This window comes from Ascaphus truei, chromosome 12, assembly GCF_040206685.1.
Source record: "Ascaphus truei isolate aAscTru1 chromosome 12, aAscTru1.hap1, whole genome shotgun sequence".
Lineage (NCBI taxonomy): Eukaryota > Metazoa > Chordata > Amphibia > Anura > Ascaphidae > Ascaphus > Ascaphus truei.
In genome coordinates, this window is record NC_134494.1 from 707,082 (window position 1) to 721,658 (window position 14,577).

Consider the following 14,577-nt stretch of genomic DNA (forward strand, 5'->3'; position numbering starts at 1 on the left):
CTCCAACCAGCCATAATGTTGTGAGAGTGAAATTATGTCTAAGTCCAGCTTCGGTACATTAGAAGCAACTCTGAAACTTAACCTAAGCGTTTTTCGAAGCTACCTTTTGGCTAACTTCTTATAGGAAGGTCTAGGAGCTCTGAAAATGAACGTGCGCGTCTTTCACTCTTCCCGAGGGACTTAGAAGAATTTTGTGATATTTTTTATTAAAATGGTGTATAAGGGTATATATATAAATATATTTTATGCACTGTATATATGAGCTGGCGATTTCTAAGTCTGTGGTTCCGAGAGGGGGTAACCAGGCTCACTAATAAAGGTCAAGCCACTTGGCTGCCAGAATGCCCTGCTTCAGCACAGACCAGAAAGGCATTGTGATAAGCGTATCCCCGGTATAGTCAGGGGTTAATGGGAGTCGTCCCCGTCCCCCCAGTATACGGCCAGAACCATGGACCCGGTACTTGTGTTTCGGACTGTCTCCAACCAGCCATAATGTTGTGAGAGTGAAATTATGTCTAAGTCCAGCTTTGGTACATTAGAAGCAACTCTGAAACTTAACCTAAGCGTTTTTCGAAGCTACCTTTTGGCTAACTTCTTATAGGAAGGTCTAGGAGCTCTGAAAATGAACGTGCGCGTCTTTCACTCTTCCCGAGGGACTTAGAAGAATTTTGTGATATTTTTTATTAAAATGGTGTATAAGGGTATATATATAAATATATTTTATGCACTGTATATATGAGCTGGCGATTTCTAAGTCTGTGGTTCCGAGAGGGGGTAACCAGGCTCACTAATAAAGGTCAAGCCACTTGGCTGCCAGAATGCCCTGCTTCAGCACAGACCAGAAAGGCATTGTGATAAGCGTATCCCCGGTATAGTCAGGGGTTAATGGGAGTCGTCCCCGTCCCCCCAGTATACGGCCAGAACCATGGACCCGGTACTTGTGGTTCGGACTGTCTCCAACCAGCCATAATGTTGTGAGAGTGAAATTATGTCTAAGTCCAGCTTTGGTACATTAGAAGCAACTCTGAAACTTAACCTAAGCGTTTTTTGAAGCTACTTTTTGGCTAACTTCTTATAGGAAGGTCTAGGAGCTCTGAAAATGAACGTGCGCGTCTTTCACTCTTCCCGAGGGACTTAGAAGAATTTTGTGATATTTTTTATTAAAATGGTGTATAAGGGTATATATATAAATATATTTTATGCACTGTATATGAGCTGGCGATTTCTAAGTCTGTGGTTCCGAGAGGGGGTAACCATGCTCACTAATAAAGGTCAAGCCACTTGGCTGCCAGAATGCCCTGCTTCAGCACAGACCAGAAAGGCATTGTGATAAGCGTATCCCCGGTATAGTCAGGGGTTAATGGGAGTCGTCCCCGTCCCCCCAGTATACGGCCAGAACCATGGACCCGGTACTTGTGGTTCGGACTGTCTCCAACCAGCCATAATGTTGTGAGAGTGAAATTATGTCTAAGTCTGCTTCGATACATTAGAAGCAAATCTGAAACTTAACCTAAGCGTTTTTCGAAGCTACTTTTTAGCTAACTTCTTATAGGAAGGTCTAGGAGCTCTGAAAATGAACGTGCGCGTCTTTCACTCTTCCCGAGGGACTTAGAAGAATTTTGTGATATTTTTTATTAAAATGGTGTATAAGGGTTTATATATAAATATATTTTATGCACTGTATATGAGCTGGCGATTTCTAAGTCTGTGGTTCCGAGAGGGGGTAACCAGGCTCACTAATAAAGGTCAAGCCACTTGGCTGCCAGAATGCCCTGCTTCAGCACAGACCAGAAAGGCATTGTGATAAGCGTATCCCCGGTATAGTCAGGGGTTAATGGGAGTCGTCCCCGTCCCCCCAGTATACGGCCAGAACCATGGACCCGGTACTTGTGGTTCAGACTGTCTCCAACCAGCCATAATGTTGTGAGAGTGAAATTATGTCTAAGTCCAGCTTTGGTACATTAGAAGCAACTCTGAAACTTAACCTAAGCGTTTTTCGAAGCTACCTTTTGGCTAACTTCTTATAGGAAGGTCTAGGAGCTCTGAAAATGAACGTGCGCGTCTTTCACTCTTCCCGAGGGACTTAGAAGAATTTTGTGATATTTTTTATTAAAATGGTGTATAAGGGTATATATATAAATATATTTTATGCACTGTATATGAGCTGGCGATTTCTAAGTCTGTGGTTCCGAGAGGGGGTAACCAGGCTCACTAATAAAGGTCAAGCCACTTGGCTGCCAGAATGCCCTGCTTCAGCACAGACCAGAAAGGCATTGTGATAAGCGTATCCCCGGTATAGTCAGGGGTTAATGGGAGTCGTCCCCGTCCCCCCAGTATACGGCCAGAACCATGGACCCGGTATTTGTGGTTCGGACTGTCTCGAACCAGCCATAATGTTGTGAGAGTGAAATTATGTCTAAGTCTGCTTCGATACATTAGAAGCAAATCTGAAACTTAACCTAAGCGTTTTTCGAAGCTACTTTTTAGCTAACTTCTTATAGGAAGGTCTAGGAGCTCTGAAAATGAACGTGCGCGTCTTTCACTCTTCCCGAGGGACTTAGAAGAATTTTGTGATATTTTTTATTAAAATGGTGTATAAGGGTTTATATATAAATATATTTTATGCACTGTATATGAGCTGGCGATTTCTAAGTCTGTGGTTCCGAGAGGGGGTAACCAGGCTCACTAATAAAGGTCAAGCCACTTGGCTGCCAGAATGCCCTGCTTCAGCACAGACCAGAAAGGCATTGTGATAAGCGTATCCCCGGTATAGTCAGGGGTTAATGGGAGTCGTCCCCGTCCCCCCAGTATACGGCCAGAACCATGGACCCGGTACTTGTGGTTCAGACTGTCTCCAACCAGCCATAATGTTGTGAGAGTGAAATTATGTCTAAGTCCAGCTTTGGTACATTAGAAGCAACTCTGAAACTTAACCTAAGCGTTTTTCGAAGCTACCTTTTGGCTAACTTCTTATAGGAAGGTCTAGGAGCTCTGAAAATGAACGTGCGCGTCTTTCACTCTTCCCGAGGGACTTAGAAGAATTTTGTGATATTTTTTATTAAAATGGTGTATAAGGGTATATATATAAATATATTTTATGCACTGTATATGAGCTGGCGATTTCTAAGTCTGTGGTTCCGAGAGGGGGTAACCAGGCTCACTAATAAAGGTCAAGCCACTTGGCTGCCAGAATGCCCTGCTTCAGCACAGACCAGAAAGGCATTGTGATAAGCGTATCCCCGGTATAGTCAGGGGTTAATGGGAGTCGTCCCCGTCCCCCCAGTATACGGCCAGAACCATGGACCCGGTACTTGTGGTTCAGACTGTCTCCAACCAGCCATAATGTTGTGAGAGTGAAATTATGTCTAAGTCCAGCTTTGGTACATTAGAAGCAACTCTGAAACTTAACCTAAGCGTTTTTCGAAGCTACCTTTTGGCTAACTTCTTATAGGAAGGTCTAGGAGCTCTGAAAATGAACGTGCGCGTCTTTCACTCTTCCCGAGGGACTTAGAAGAATTTTGTGATATTTTTTATTAAAATGGTGTATAAGGGTATATATATAAATATATTTTATGCACTGTATATGAGCTGGCGATTTCTAAGTCTGTGGTTCCGAGAGGGGGTAACCAGGCTCACTAATAAAGGTCAAGCCACTTGGCTGCCAGAATGCCCTGCTTCAGCACAGACCAGAAAGGCATTGTGATAAGCGTATCCCCGGTATAGTCAGGGGTTAATGGGAGTCCCCCCCGTCCCCCCAGTATACGGCCAGAACCATGGACCCGGTATTTGTGGTTCGGACTGTCTCGAACCAGCCATAATGTTGTGAGAGTGAAATTATGTCTAAGTCTGCTTCGATACATTAGAAGCAAATCTGAAACTTAACCTAAGCGTTTTTCGAAGCTACTTTTTAGCTAACTTCTTATAGGAAGGTCTAGGAGCTCTGAAAATGAACGTGCGCGTCTTTCACTCTTCCCGAGGGACTTAGAAGAATTTTGTGATATTTTTTATTAAAATGGTGTATAAGGGTTTATATATAAATATATTTTATGCACTGTATATGAGATGGCGATTTCTAAGTCTGTGGTTCCGAGAGGGGGTAACCAGGCTCACTAATAAAGGTCAAGCCACTTGGCTGCCAGAATGCCCTGCTTCAGCACAGACCAGAAAGGCATTGTGATAAGCGTATCCCCGGTATAGTCAGGGGTTAATGGGAGTCGTCCCCGTCCCCCCAGTATACGGCCAGAACCATGGACCCGGTACTTGTGGTTCAGACTGTCTCCAACCAGCCATAATGTTGTGAGAGTGAAATTATGTCTAAGTCCAGCTTTGGTACATTAGAAGCAACTCTGAAACTTAACCTAAGCGTTTTTCGAAGCTACCTTTTGGCTAACTTCTTATAGGAAGGTCTAGGAGCTCTGAAAATGAACGTGCGCGTCTTTCACTCTTCCCGAGGGACTTAGAAGAATTTTGTGATATTTTTTATTAAAATGGTGTATAAGGGTATATATATAAATATATTTTATGCACTGTATATGAGCTGGCGATTTCTAAGTCTGTGGTTCCGAGAGGGGGTAACCAGGCTCACTAATAAAGGTCAAGCCACTTGGCTGCCAGAATGCCCTGCTTCAGCACAGACCAGAAAGGCATTGTGATAAGCGTATCCCCGGTATAGTCAGGGGTTAATGGGAGTCGTCCCCGTCCCCCCAGTATACGGCCAGAACCATGGACCCGGTATTTGTGGTTCGGACTGTCTCGAACCAGCCATAATGTTGTGAGAGTGAAATTATGTCTAAGTCTGCTTCGATACATTAGAAGCAAATCTGAAACTTAACCTAAGCGTTTTTCGAAGCTACTTTTTAGCTAACTTCTTATAGGAAGGTCTAGGAGCTCTGAAAATGAACGTGCGCGTCTTTCACTCTTCCCGAGGGACTTAGAAGAATTTTGTGATATTTTTTATTAAAATGGTGTATAAGGGTTTATATATAAATATATTTTATGCACTGTATATGAGCTGGCGATTTCTAAGTCTGTGGTTCCGAGAGGGGGTAACCAGGCTCACTAATAAAGGTCAAGCCACTTGGCTGCCAGAATGCCCTGCTTCAGCACAGACCAGAAAGGCATTGTGATAAGCGTATCCCCGGTATAGTCAGGGGTTAATGGGAGTCGTCCCCGTCCCCCCAGTATACGGCCAGAACCATGGACCCGGTACTTGTGGTTCAGACTGTCTCCAACCAGCCATAATGTTGTGAGAGTGAAATTATGTCTAAGTCCAGCTTTGGTACATTAGAAGCAACTCTGAAACTTAACCTAAGCGTTTTTCGAAGCTACCTTTTGGCTAACTTCTTATAGGAAGGTCTAGGAGCTCTGAAAATGAACGTGCGCGTCTTTCACTCTTCCCGAGGGACTTAGAAGAATTTTGTGATATTTTTTATTAAAATGGTGTATAAGGGTATATATATAAATATATTTTATGCACTGTATATGAGCTGGCGATTTCTAAGTCTGTGGTTCCGAGAGGGGGTAACCAGGCTCACTAATAAAGGTCAAGCCACTTGGCTGCCAGAATGCCCTGCTTCAGCACAGACCAGAAAGGCATTGTGATAAGCGTATCCCCGGTATAGTCAGGGGTTAATGGGAGTCGTCCCCGTCCCCCCAGTATACGGCCAGAACCATGGACCCGGTACTTGTGGTTCAGACTGTCTCCAACCAGCCATAATGTTGTGAGAGTGAAATTATGTCTAAGTCCAGCTTTGGTACATTAGAAGCAACTCTGAAACTTAACCTAAGCGTTTTTCGAAGCTACCTTTTGGCTAACTTCTTATAGGAAGGTCTAGGAGCTCTGAAAATGAACGTGCGCGTCTTTCACTCTTCCCGAGGGACTTAGAAGAATTTTGTGATATTTTTTATTAAAATGGTGTATAAGGGTATATATATAAATATATTTTATGCACTGTATATGAGCTGGCGATTTCTAAGTCTGTGGTTCCGAGAGGGGGTAACCAGGCTCACTAATAAAGGTCAAGCCACTTGGCTGCCAGAATGCCCTGCTTCAGCACAGACCAGAAAGGCATTGTGATAAGCGTATCCCCGGTATAGTCAGGGGTTAATGGGAGTCCCCCCCGTCCCCCCAGTATACGGCCAGAACCATGGACCCGGTATTTGTGGTTCGGACTGTCTCGAACCAGCCATAATGTTGTGAGAGTGAAATTATGTCTAAGTCTGCTTCGATACATTAGAAGCAAATCTGAAACTTAACCTAAGCGTTTTTCGAAGCTACTTTTTAGCTAACTTCTTATAGGAAGGTCTAGGAGCTCTGAAAATGAACGTGCGCGTCTTTCACTCTTCCCGAGGGACTTAGAAGAATTTTGTGATATTTTTTATTAAAATGGTGTATAAGGGTTTATATATAAATATATTTTATGCACTGTATATGAGCTGGCGATTTCTAAGTCTGTGGTTCCGAGAGGGGGTAACCAGGCTCACTAATAAAGGTCAAGCCACTTGGCTGCCAGAATGCCCTGCTTCAGCACAGACCAGAAAGGCATTGTGATAAGCGTATCCCCGGTATAGTCAGGGGTTAATGGGAGTCGTCCCCGTCCCCCCAGTATACGGCCAGAACCATGGACCCGGTACTTGTGGTTCGGACTGTCTCCAACCAGCCATAATGTTGTGAGAGTGAAATTATGTCTAAGTCCAGCTTTGGTACATTAGAAGCAACTCTGAAACTTAACCTAAGCGTTTTTCGAAGCTACCTTTTGGCTAACTTCTTATAGGAAGGTCTAGGAGCTCTGAAAATGAACGTGCGCGTCTTTCACTCTTCCCGAGGGACTTAGAAGAATTTTGTGATATTTTTTATTAAAATGGTGTATAAGGGTATATATATAAATATATTTTATGCACTGTATATGAGCTGGCGATTTCTAAGTCTGTGGTTCCGAGAGGGGGTAACCAGGCTCACTAATAAAGGTCAAGCCACTTGGCTGCCAGAATGCCCTGCTTCAGCACAGACCAGAAAGGCATTGTGATAAGCGTATCCCCGGTATAGTCAGGGGTTAATGGGAGTCGTCCCCGTCCCCCCAGTATACGGCCAGAACCATGGACCCGGTATTTGTGGTTCGGACTGTCTCGAACCAGCCATAATGTTGTGAGAGTGAAATTATGTCTAAGTCTGCTTCGATACATTAGAAGCAAATCTGAAACTTAACCTAAGCGTTTTTCGAAGCTACTTTTTAGCTAACTTCTTATAGGAAGGTCTAGGAGCTCTGAAAATGAACGTGCGCGTCTTTCACTCTTCCCGAGGGACTTAGAAGAATTTTGTGATATTTTTTATTAAAATGGTGTATAAGGGTTTATATATAAATATATTTTATGCACTGTATATGAGCTGGCGATTTCTAAGTCTGTGGTTCCGAGAGGGGGTAACCAGGCTCACTAATAAAGGTCAAGCCACTTGGCTGCCAGAATGCCCTGCTTCAGCACAGACCAGAAAGGCATTGTGATAAGCGTATCCCCGGTATAGTCAGGGGTTAATGGGAGTCGTCCCCGTCCCCCCAGTATACGGCCAGAACCATGGACCCGGTACTTGTGGTTCAGACTGTCTCCAACCAGCCATAATGTTGTGAGAGTGAAATTATGTCTAAGTCCAGCTTTGGTACATTAGAAGCAACTCTGAAACTTAACCTAAGCGTTTTTCGAAGCTACCTTTTGGCTAACTTCTTATAGGAAGGTCTAGGAGCTCTGAAAATGAACGTGCGCGTCTTTCACTCTTCCCGAGGGACTTAGAAGAATTTTGTGATATTTTTTATTAAAATGGTGTATAAGGGTATATATATAAATATATTTTATGCACTGTATATGAGCTGGCGATTTCTAAGTCTGTGGTTCCGAGAGGGGGTAACCAGGCTCACTAATAAAGGTCAAGCCACTTGGCTGCCAGAATGCCCTGCTTCAGCACAGACCAGAAAGGCATTGTGATAAGCGTATCCCCGGTATAGTCAGGGGTTAATGGGAGTCGTCCCCGTCCCCCCAGTATACGGCCAGAACCATGGACCCGGTACTTGTGGTTCAGACTGTCTCCAACCAGCCATAATGTTGTGAGAGTGAAATTATGTCTAAGTCCAGCTTTGGTACATTAGAAGCAACTCTGAAACTTAACCTAAGCGTTTTTCGAAGCTACCTTTTGGCTAACTTCTTATAGGAAGGTCTAGGAGCTCTGAAAATGAACGTGCGCGTCTTTCACTCTTCCCGAGGGACTTAGAAGAATTTTGTGATATTTTTTATTAAAATGGTGTATAAGGGTATATATATAAATATATTTTATGCACTGTATATGAGCTGGCGATTTCTAAGTCTGTGGTTCCGAGAGGGGGTAACCAGGCTCACTAATAAAGGTCAAGCCACTTGGCTGCCAGAATGCCCTGCTTCAGCACAGACCAGAAAGGCATTGTGATAAGCGTATCCCCGGTATAGTCAGGGGTTAATGGGAGTCGTCCCCGTCCCCCCAGTATACGGCCAGAACCATGGACCCGGTACTTGTGGTTCAGACTGTCTCCAACCAGCCATAATGTTGTGAGAGTGAAATTATGTCTAAGTCCAGCTTCGGTACATTAGAAGCAACTCTGAAACTTAACCTAAGCGTTTTTCGAAGCTACCTTTTGGCTAACTTCTTATAGGAAGGTCTAGGAGCTCTGAAAATGAACGTGCGCGTCTTTCACTCTTCCCGAGGGACTTAGAAGAATTTTGTGATATTTTTTATTAAAATGGTGTATAAGGGTATATATATAAATATATTTTATGCACTGTATATATGAGCTGGCGATTTCTAAGTCTGTGGTTCCGAGAGGGGGTAACCAGGCTCACTAATAAAGGTCAAGCCACTTGGCTGCCAGAATGCCCTGCTTCAGCACAGACCAGAAAGGCATTGTGATAAGCGTATCCCCGGTATAGTCAGGGGTTAATGGGAGTCGTCCCCGTCCCCCCAGTATACGGCCAGAACCATGGACCCGGTACTTGTGGTTCGGACTGTCTCCAACCAGCCATAATGTTGTGAGAGTGAAATTATGTCTAAGTCCGGCTTTGGTACATTAGAAGCAACTCTGAAACTTAACCTAAGCGTTTTTTGAAGCTACTTTTTGGCTAACTTCTTATAGGAAGGTCTAGGAGCTCTGAAAATGAACGTGCGCGTCTTTCACTCTTCCCGAGGGACTTAGAAGAATTTTGTGATATTTTTTATTAAAATGGTGTATAAGGGTATATATATAAATATATTTTATGCACTGTATATGAGCTGGCGATTTCTAAGTCTGTGGTTCCGAGAGGGGGTAACCATGCTCACTAATAAAGGTCAAGCCACTTGGCTGCCAGAATGCCCTGCTTCAGCACAGACCAGAAAGGCATTGTGATAAGCGTATCCCCGGTATAGTCAGGGGTTAATGGGAGTCGTCCCCGTCCCCCCAGTATACGGCCAGAACCATGGACCCGGTACTTGTGGTTCGGACTGTCTCCAACCAGCCATAATGTTGTGAGAGTGAAATTATGTCTAAGTCCAGCTTTGGTACATTAGAAGCAACTCTGAAACTTAACCTAAGCGTTTTTTGAAGCTACTTTTTGGCTAACTTCTTATAGGAAGGTCTAGGAGCTCTGAAAATGAACGTGCGCGTCTTTCACTCTTCCCGAGGGACTTAGAAGAATTTTGTGATATTTTTTATTAAAATGGTGTATAAGGGTATATATATAAATATATTTTATGCACTGTATATGAGCTGGCGATTTCTAAGTCTGTGGTTCCGAGAGGGGGTAACCATGCTCACTAATAAAGGTCAAGCCACTTGGCTGCCAGAATGCCCTGCTTCAGCACAGACCAGAAAGGCATTGTGATAAGCGTATCCCCGGTATAGTCAGGGGTTAATGGGAGTCCCCCCCGTCCCCCCAGTATACGGCCAGAACCATGGACCCGGTATTTGTGGTTCGGACTGTCTCGAACCAGCCATAATGTTGTGAGAGTGAAATTATGTCTAAGTCTGCTTCGATACATTAGAAGCAAATCTGAAACTTAACCTAAGCGTTTTTCGAAGCTACTTTTTAGCTAACTTCTTATAGGAAGGTCTAGGAGCTCTGAAAATGAACGTGCGCGTCTTTCACTCTTCCCGAGGGACTTAGAAGAATTTTGTGATATTTTTTATTAAAATGGTGTATAAGGGTTTATATATAAATATATTTTATGCACTGTATATGAGCTGGCGATTTCTAAGTCTGTGGTTCCGAGAGGGGGTAACCAGGCTCACTAATAAAGGTCAAGCCACTTGGCTGCCAGAATGCCCTGCTTCAGCACAGACCAGAAAGGCATTGTGATAAGCGTATCCCCGGTATAGTCAGGGGTTAATGGGAGTCGTCCCCGTCCCCCCAGTATACGGCCAGAACCATGGACCCGGTACTTGTGGTTCAGACTGTCTCCAACCAGCCATAATGTTGTGAGAGTGAAATTATGTCTAAGTCCAGCTTTGGTACATTAGAAGCAACTCTGAAACTTAACCTAAGCGTTTTTCGAAGCTACCTTTTGGCTAACTTCTTATAGGAAGGTCTAGGAGCTCTGAAAATGAACGTGCGCGTCTTTCACTCTTCCCGAGGGACTTAGAAGAATTTTGTGATATTTTTTATTAAAATGGTGTATAAGGGTATATATATAAATATATTTTATGCACTGTATATGAGCTGGCGATTTCTAAGTCTGTGGTTCCGAGAGGGGGTAACCAGGCTCACTAATAAAGGTCAAGCCACTTGGCTGCCAGAATGCCCTGCTTCAGCACAGACCAGAAAGGCATTGTGATAAGCGTATCCCCGGTATAGTCAGGGGTTAATGGGAGTCGTCCCCGTCCCCCCAGTATACGGCCAGAACCATGGACCCGGTATTTGTGGTTCGGACTGTCTCGAACCAGCCATAATGTTGTGAGAGTGAAATTATGTCTAAGTCTGCTTCGATACATTAGAAGCAAATCTGAAACTTAACCTAAGCGTTTTTCGAAGCTACTTTTTAGCTAACTTCTTATAGGAAGGTCTAGGAGCTCTGAAAATGAACGTGCGCGTCTTTCACTCTTCCCGAGGGACTTAGAAGAATTTTGTGATATTTTTTATTAAAATGGTGTATAAGGGTTTATATATAAATATATTTTATGCACTGTATATGAGCTGGCGATTTCTAAGTCTGTGGTTCCGAGAGGGGGTAACCAGGCTCACTAATAAAGGTCAAGCCACTTGGCTGCCAGAATGCCCTGCTTCAGCACAGACCAGAAAGGCATTGTGATAAGCGTATCCCCGGTATAGTCAGGGGTTAATGGGAGTCGTCCCCGTCCCCCCAGTATACGGCCAGAACCATGGACCCGGTACTTGTGGTTCAGACTGTCTCCAACCAGCCATAATGTTGTGAGAGTGAAATTATGTCTAAGTCCAGCTTTGGTACATTAGAAGCAACTCTGAAACTTAACCTAAGCGTTTTTCGAAGCTACCTTTTGGCTAACTTCTTATAGGAAGGTCTAGGAGCTCTGAAAATGAACGTGCGCGTCTTTCACTCTTCCCGAGGGACTTAGAAGAATTTTGTGATATTTTTTATTAAAATGGTGTATAAGGGTATATATATAAATATATTTTATGCACTGTATATGAGCTGGCGATTTCTAAGTCTGTGGTTCCGAGAGGGGGTAACCAGGCTCACTAATAAAGGTCAAGCCACTTGGCTGCCAGAATGCCCTGCTTCAGCACAGACCAGAAAGGCATTGTGATAAGCGTATCCCCGGTATAGTCAGGGGTTAATGGGAGTCGTCCCCGTCCCCCCAGTATACGGCCAGAACCATGGACCCGGTACTTGTGGTTCAGACTGTCTCCAACCAGCCATAATGTTGTGAGAGTGAAATTATGTCTAAGTCCAGCTTTGGTACATTAGAAGCAACTCTGAAACTTAACCTAAGCGTTTTTCGAAGCTACCTTTTGGCTAACTTCTTATAGGAAGGTCTAGGAGCTCTGAAAATGAACGTGCGCGTCTTTCACTCTTCCCGAGGGACTTAGAAGAATTTTGTGATATTTTTTATTAAAATGGTGTATAAGGGTATATATATAAATATATTTTATGCACTGTATATGAGCTGGCGATTTCTAAGTCTGTGGTTCCGAGAGGGGGTAACCAGGCTCACTAATAAAGGTCAAGCCACTTGGCTGCCAGAATGCCCTGCTTCAGCACAGACCAGAAAGGCATTGTGATAAGCGTATCCCCGGTATAGTCAGGGGTTAATGGGAGTCGTCCCCGTCCCCCCAGTATACGGCCAGAACCATGGACCCGGTATTTGTGGTTCGGACTGTCTCGAACCAGCCATAATGTTGTGAGAGTGAAATTATGTCTAAGTCTGCTTCGATACATTAGAAGCAAATCTGAAACTTAACCTAAGCGTTTTTCGAAGCTACTTTTTAGCTAACTTCTTATAGGAAGGTCTAGGAGCTCTGAAAATGAACGTGCGCGTCTATCACTCTTCCCGAGGGACTTAGAAGAATTTTGTGATATTTTTTATTAAAATGGTGTATAAGGGTTTATATATAAATATATTTTATGCACTGTATATGAGCTGGCGATTTCTAAGTCTGTGGTTCCGAGAGGGGGTAACCAGGCTCACTAATAAAGGTCAAGCCACTTGGCTGCCAGAATGCCCTGCTTCAGCACAGACCAGAAAGGCATTGTGATAAGCGTATCCCCGGTATAGTCAGGGGTTAATGGGAGTCGTCCCCGTCCCCCCAGTATACGGCCAGAACCATGGACCCGGTACTTGTGGTTCAGACTGTCTCCAACCAGCCATAATGTTGTGAGAGTGAAATTATGTCTAAGTCCAGCTTTGGTACATTAGAAGCAACTCTGAAACTTAACCTAAGCGTTTTTCGAAGCTACCTTTTGGCTAACTTCTTATAGGAAGGTCTAGGAGCTCTGAAAATGAACGTGCGCGTCTTTCACTCTTCCCGAGGGACTTAGAAGAATTTTGTGATATTTTTTATTAAAATGGTGTATAAGGGTATATATATAAATATATTTTATGCACTGTATATGAGCTGGCGATTTCTAAGTCTGTGGTTCCGAGAGGGGGTAACCAGGCTCACTAATAAAGGTCAAGCCACTTGGCTGCCAGAATGCCCTGCTTCAGCACAGACCAGAAAGGCATTGTGATAAGCGTATCCCCGGTATAGTCAGGGGTTAATGGGAGTCGTCCCCGTCCCCCCAGTATACGGCCAGAACCATGGACCCGGTACTTGTGGTTCGGACTGTCTCCAACCAGCCATAATGTTGTGAGAGTGAAATTATGTCTAAGTCCAGCTTTGGTACATTAGAAGCAACTCTGAAACTTAACCTAAGCGTTTTTCGAAGCTACTTTTTGGCTAACTTCTTATAGGAAGGTCTAGGAGCTCTGAAAATGAACGTGCGCGTCTTTCACTCTGCCCGAGGGACTTAGAAGAATTTTGTGATATTTTTTATTAAAATGGAGTATAAGGGTATATATATAAATATATTTTATGCACTGTATATGAGCTGGCGATTTCTAAGTCTGTGGTTCCGAGAGGGGGTAACCAGGCTCACTAATAAAGGTCAAGCCACTTGGCTGCCAGAATGCCCTGCTTCAGCACAGACCAGAAAGGCATTGTGATAAGCGTATCCCCGGTATAGTCAGGGGTTAATGGGAGTCGTCCCCGTCCCCCCAGTATACGGCCAGAACCATGGACCCGGTACTTGTGGTTCAGACTGTCTCCAACCAGCCATAATGTTGTGAGAGTGAAATTATGTCTAAGTCCAGCTTTGGTACATTAGAAGCAACTCTGAAACTTAACCTAAGCGTTTTTCGAAGCTACCTTTTGGCTAACTTCTTATAGGAAGGTCTAGGAGCTCTGAAAATGAACGTGCGCGTCTTTCACTCTTCCCGAGGGACTTAGAAGAATTTTGTGATATTTTTTATTAAAATGGTGTATAAGGGTATATATATAAATATATTTTATGCACTGTATATGAGCTGGCGATTTCTAAGTCTGTGGTTCCGAGAGGGGGTAACCAGGCTCACTAATAAAGGTCAAGCCACTTGGCTGCCAGAATGCCCTGCTTCAGCACAGACCAGAAAGGCATTGTGATAAGCGTATCCCCGGTATAGTCAGGGGTTAATGGGAGTCGTCCCCGTCCCCCCAGTATACGGCCAGAACCATGGACCCGGTATTTGTGGTTCGGACTGTCTCGAACCAGCCATAATGTTGTGAGAGTGAAATTATGTCTAAGTCTGCTTCGATACATTAGAAGCAAATCTGAAACTTAACCTAAGCGTTTTTCGAAGCTACTTTTTAGCTAACTTCTTATAGGAAGGTCTAGGAGCTCTGAAAATGAACGTGCGCGTCTTTCACTCTTCCCGAGGGACTTAGAAGAATTTTGTGATATTTTTTATTAAAATGGTGTATAAGGGTTTATATATAAATATATTTTATGCACTGTATATGAGCTGGCGATTTCTAAGTCTGTGGTTCCGAGAGGGGGTAACCAGGCTCACTAATAAAGGTCAAGCCACTTGG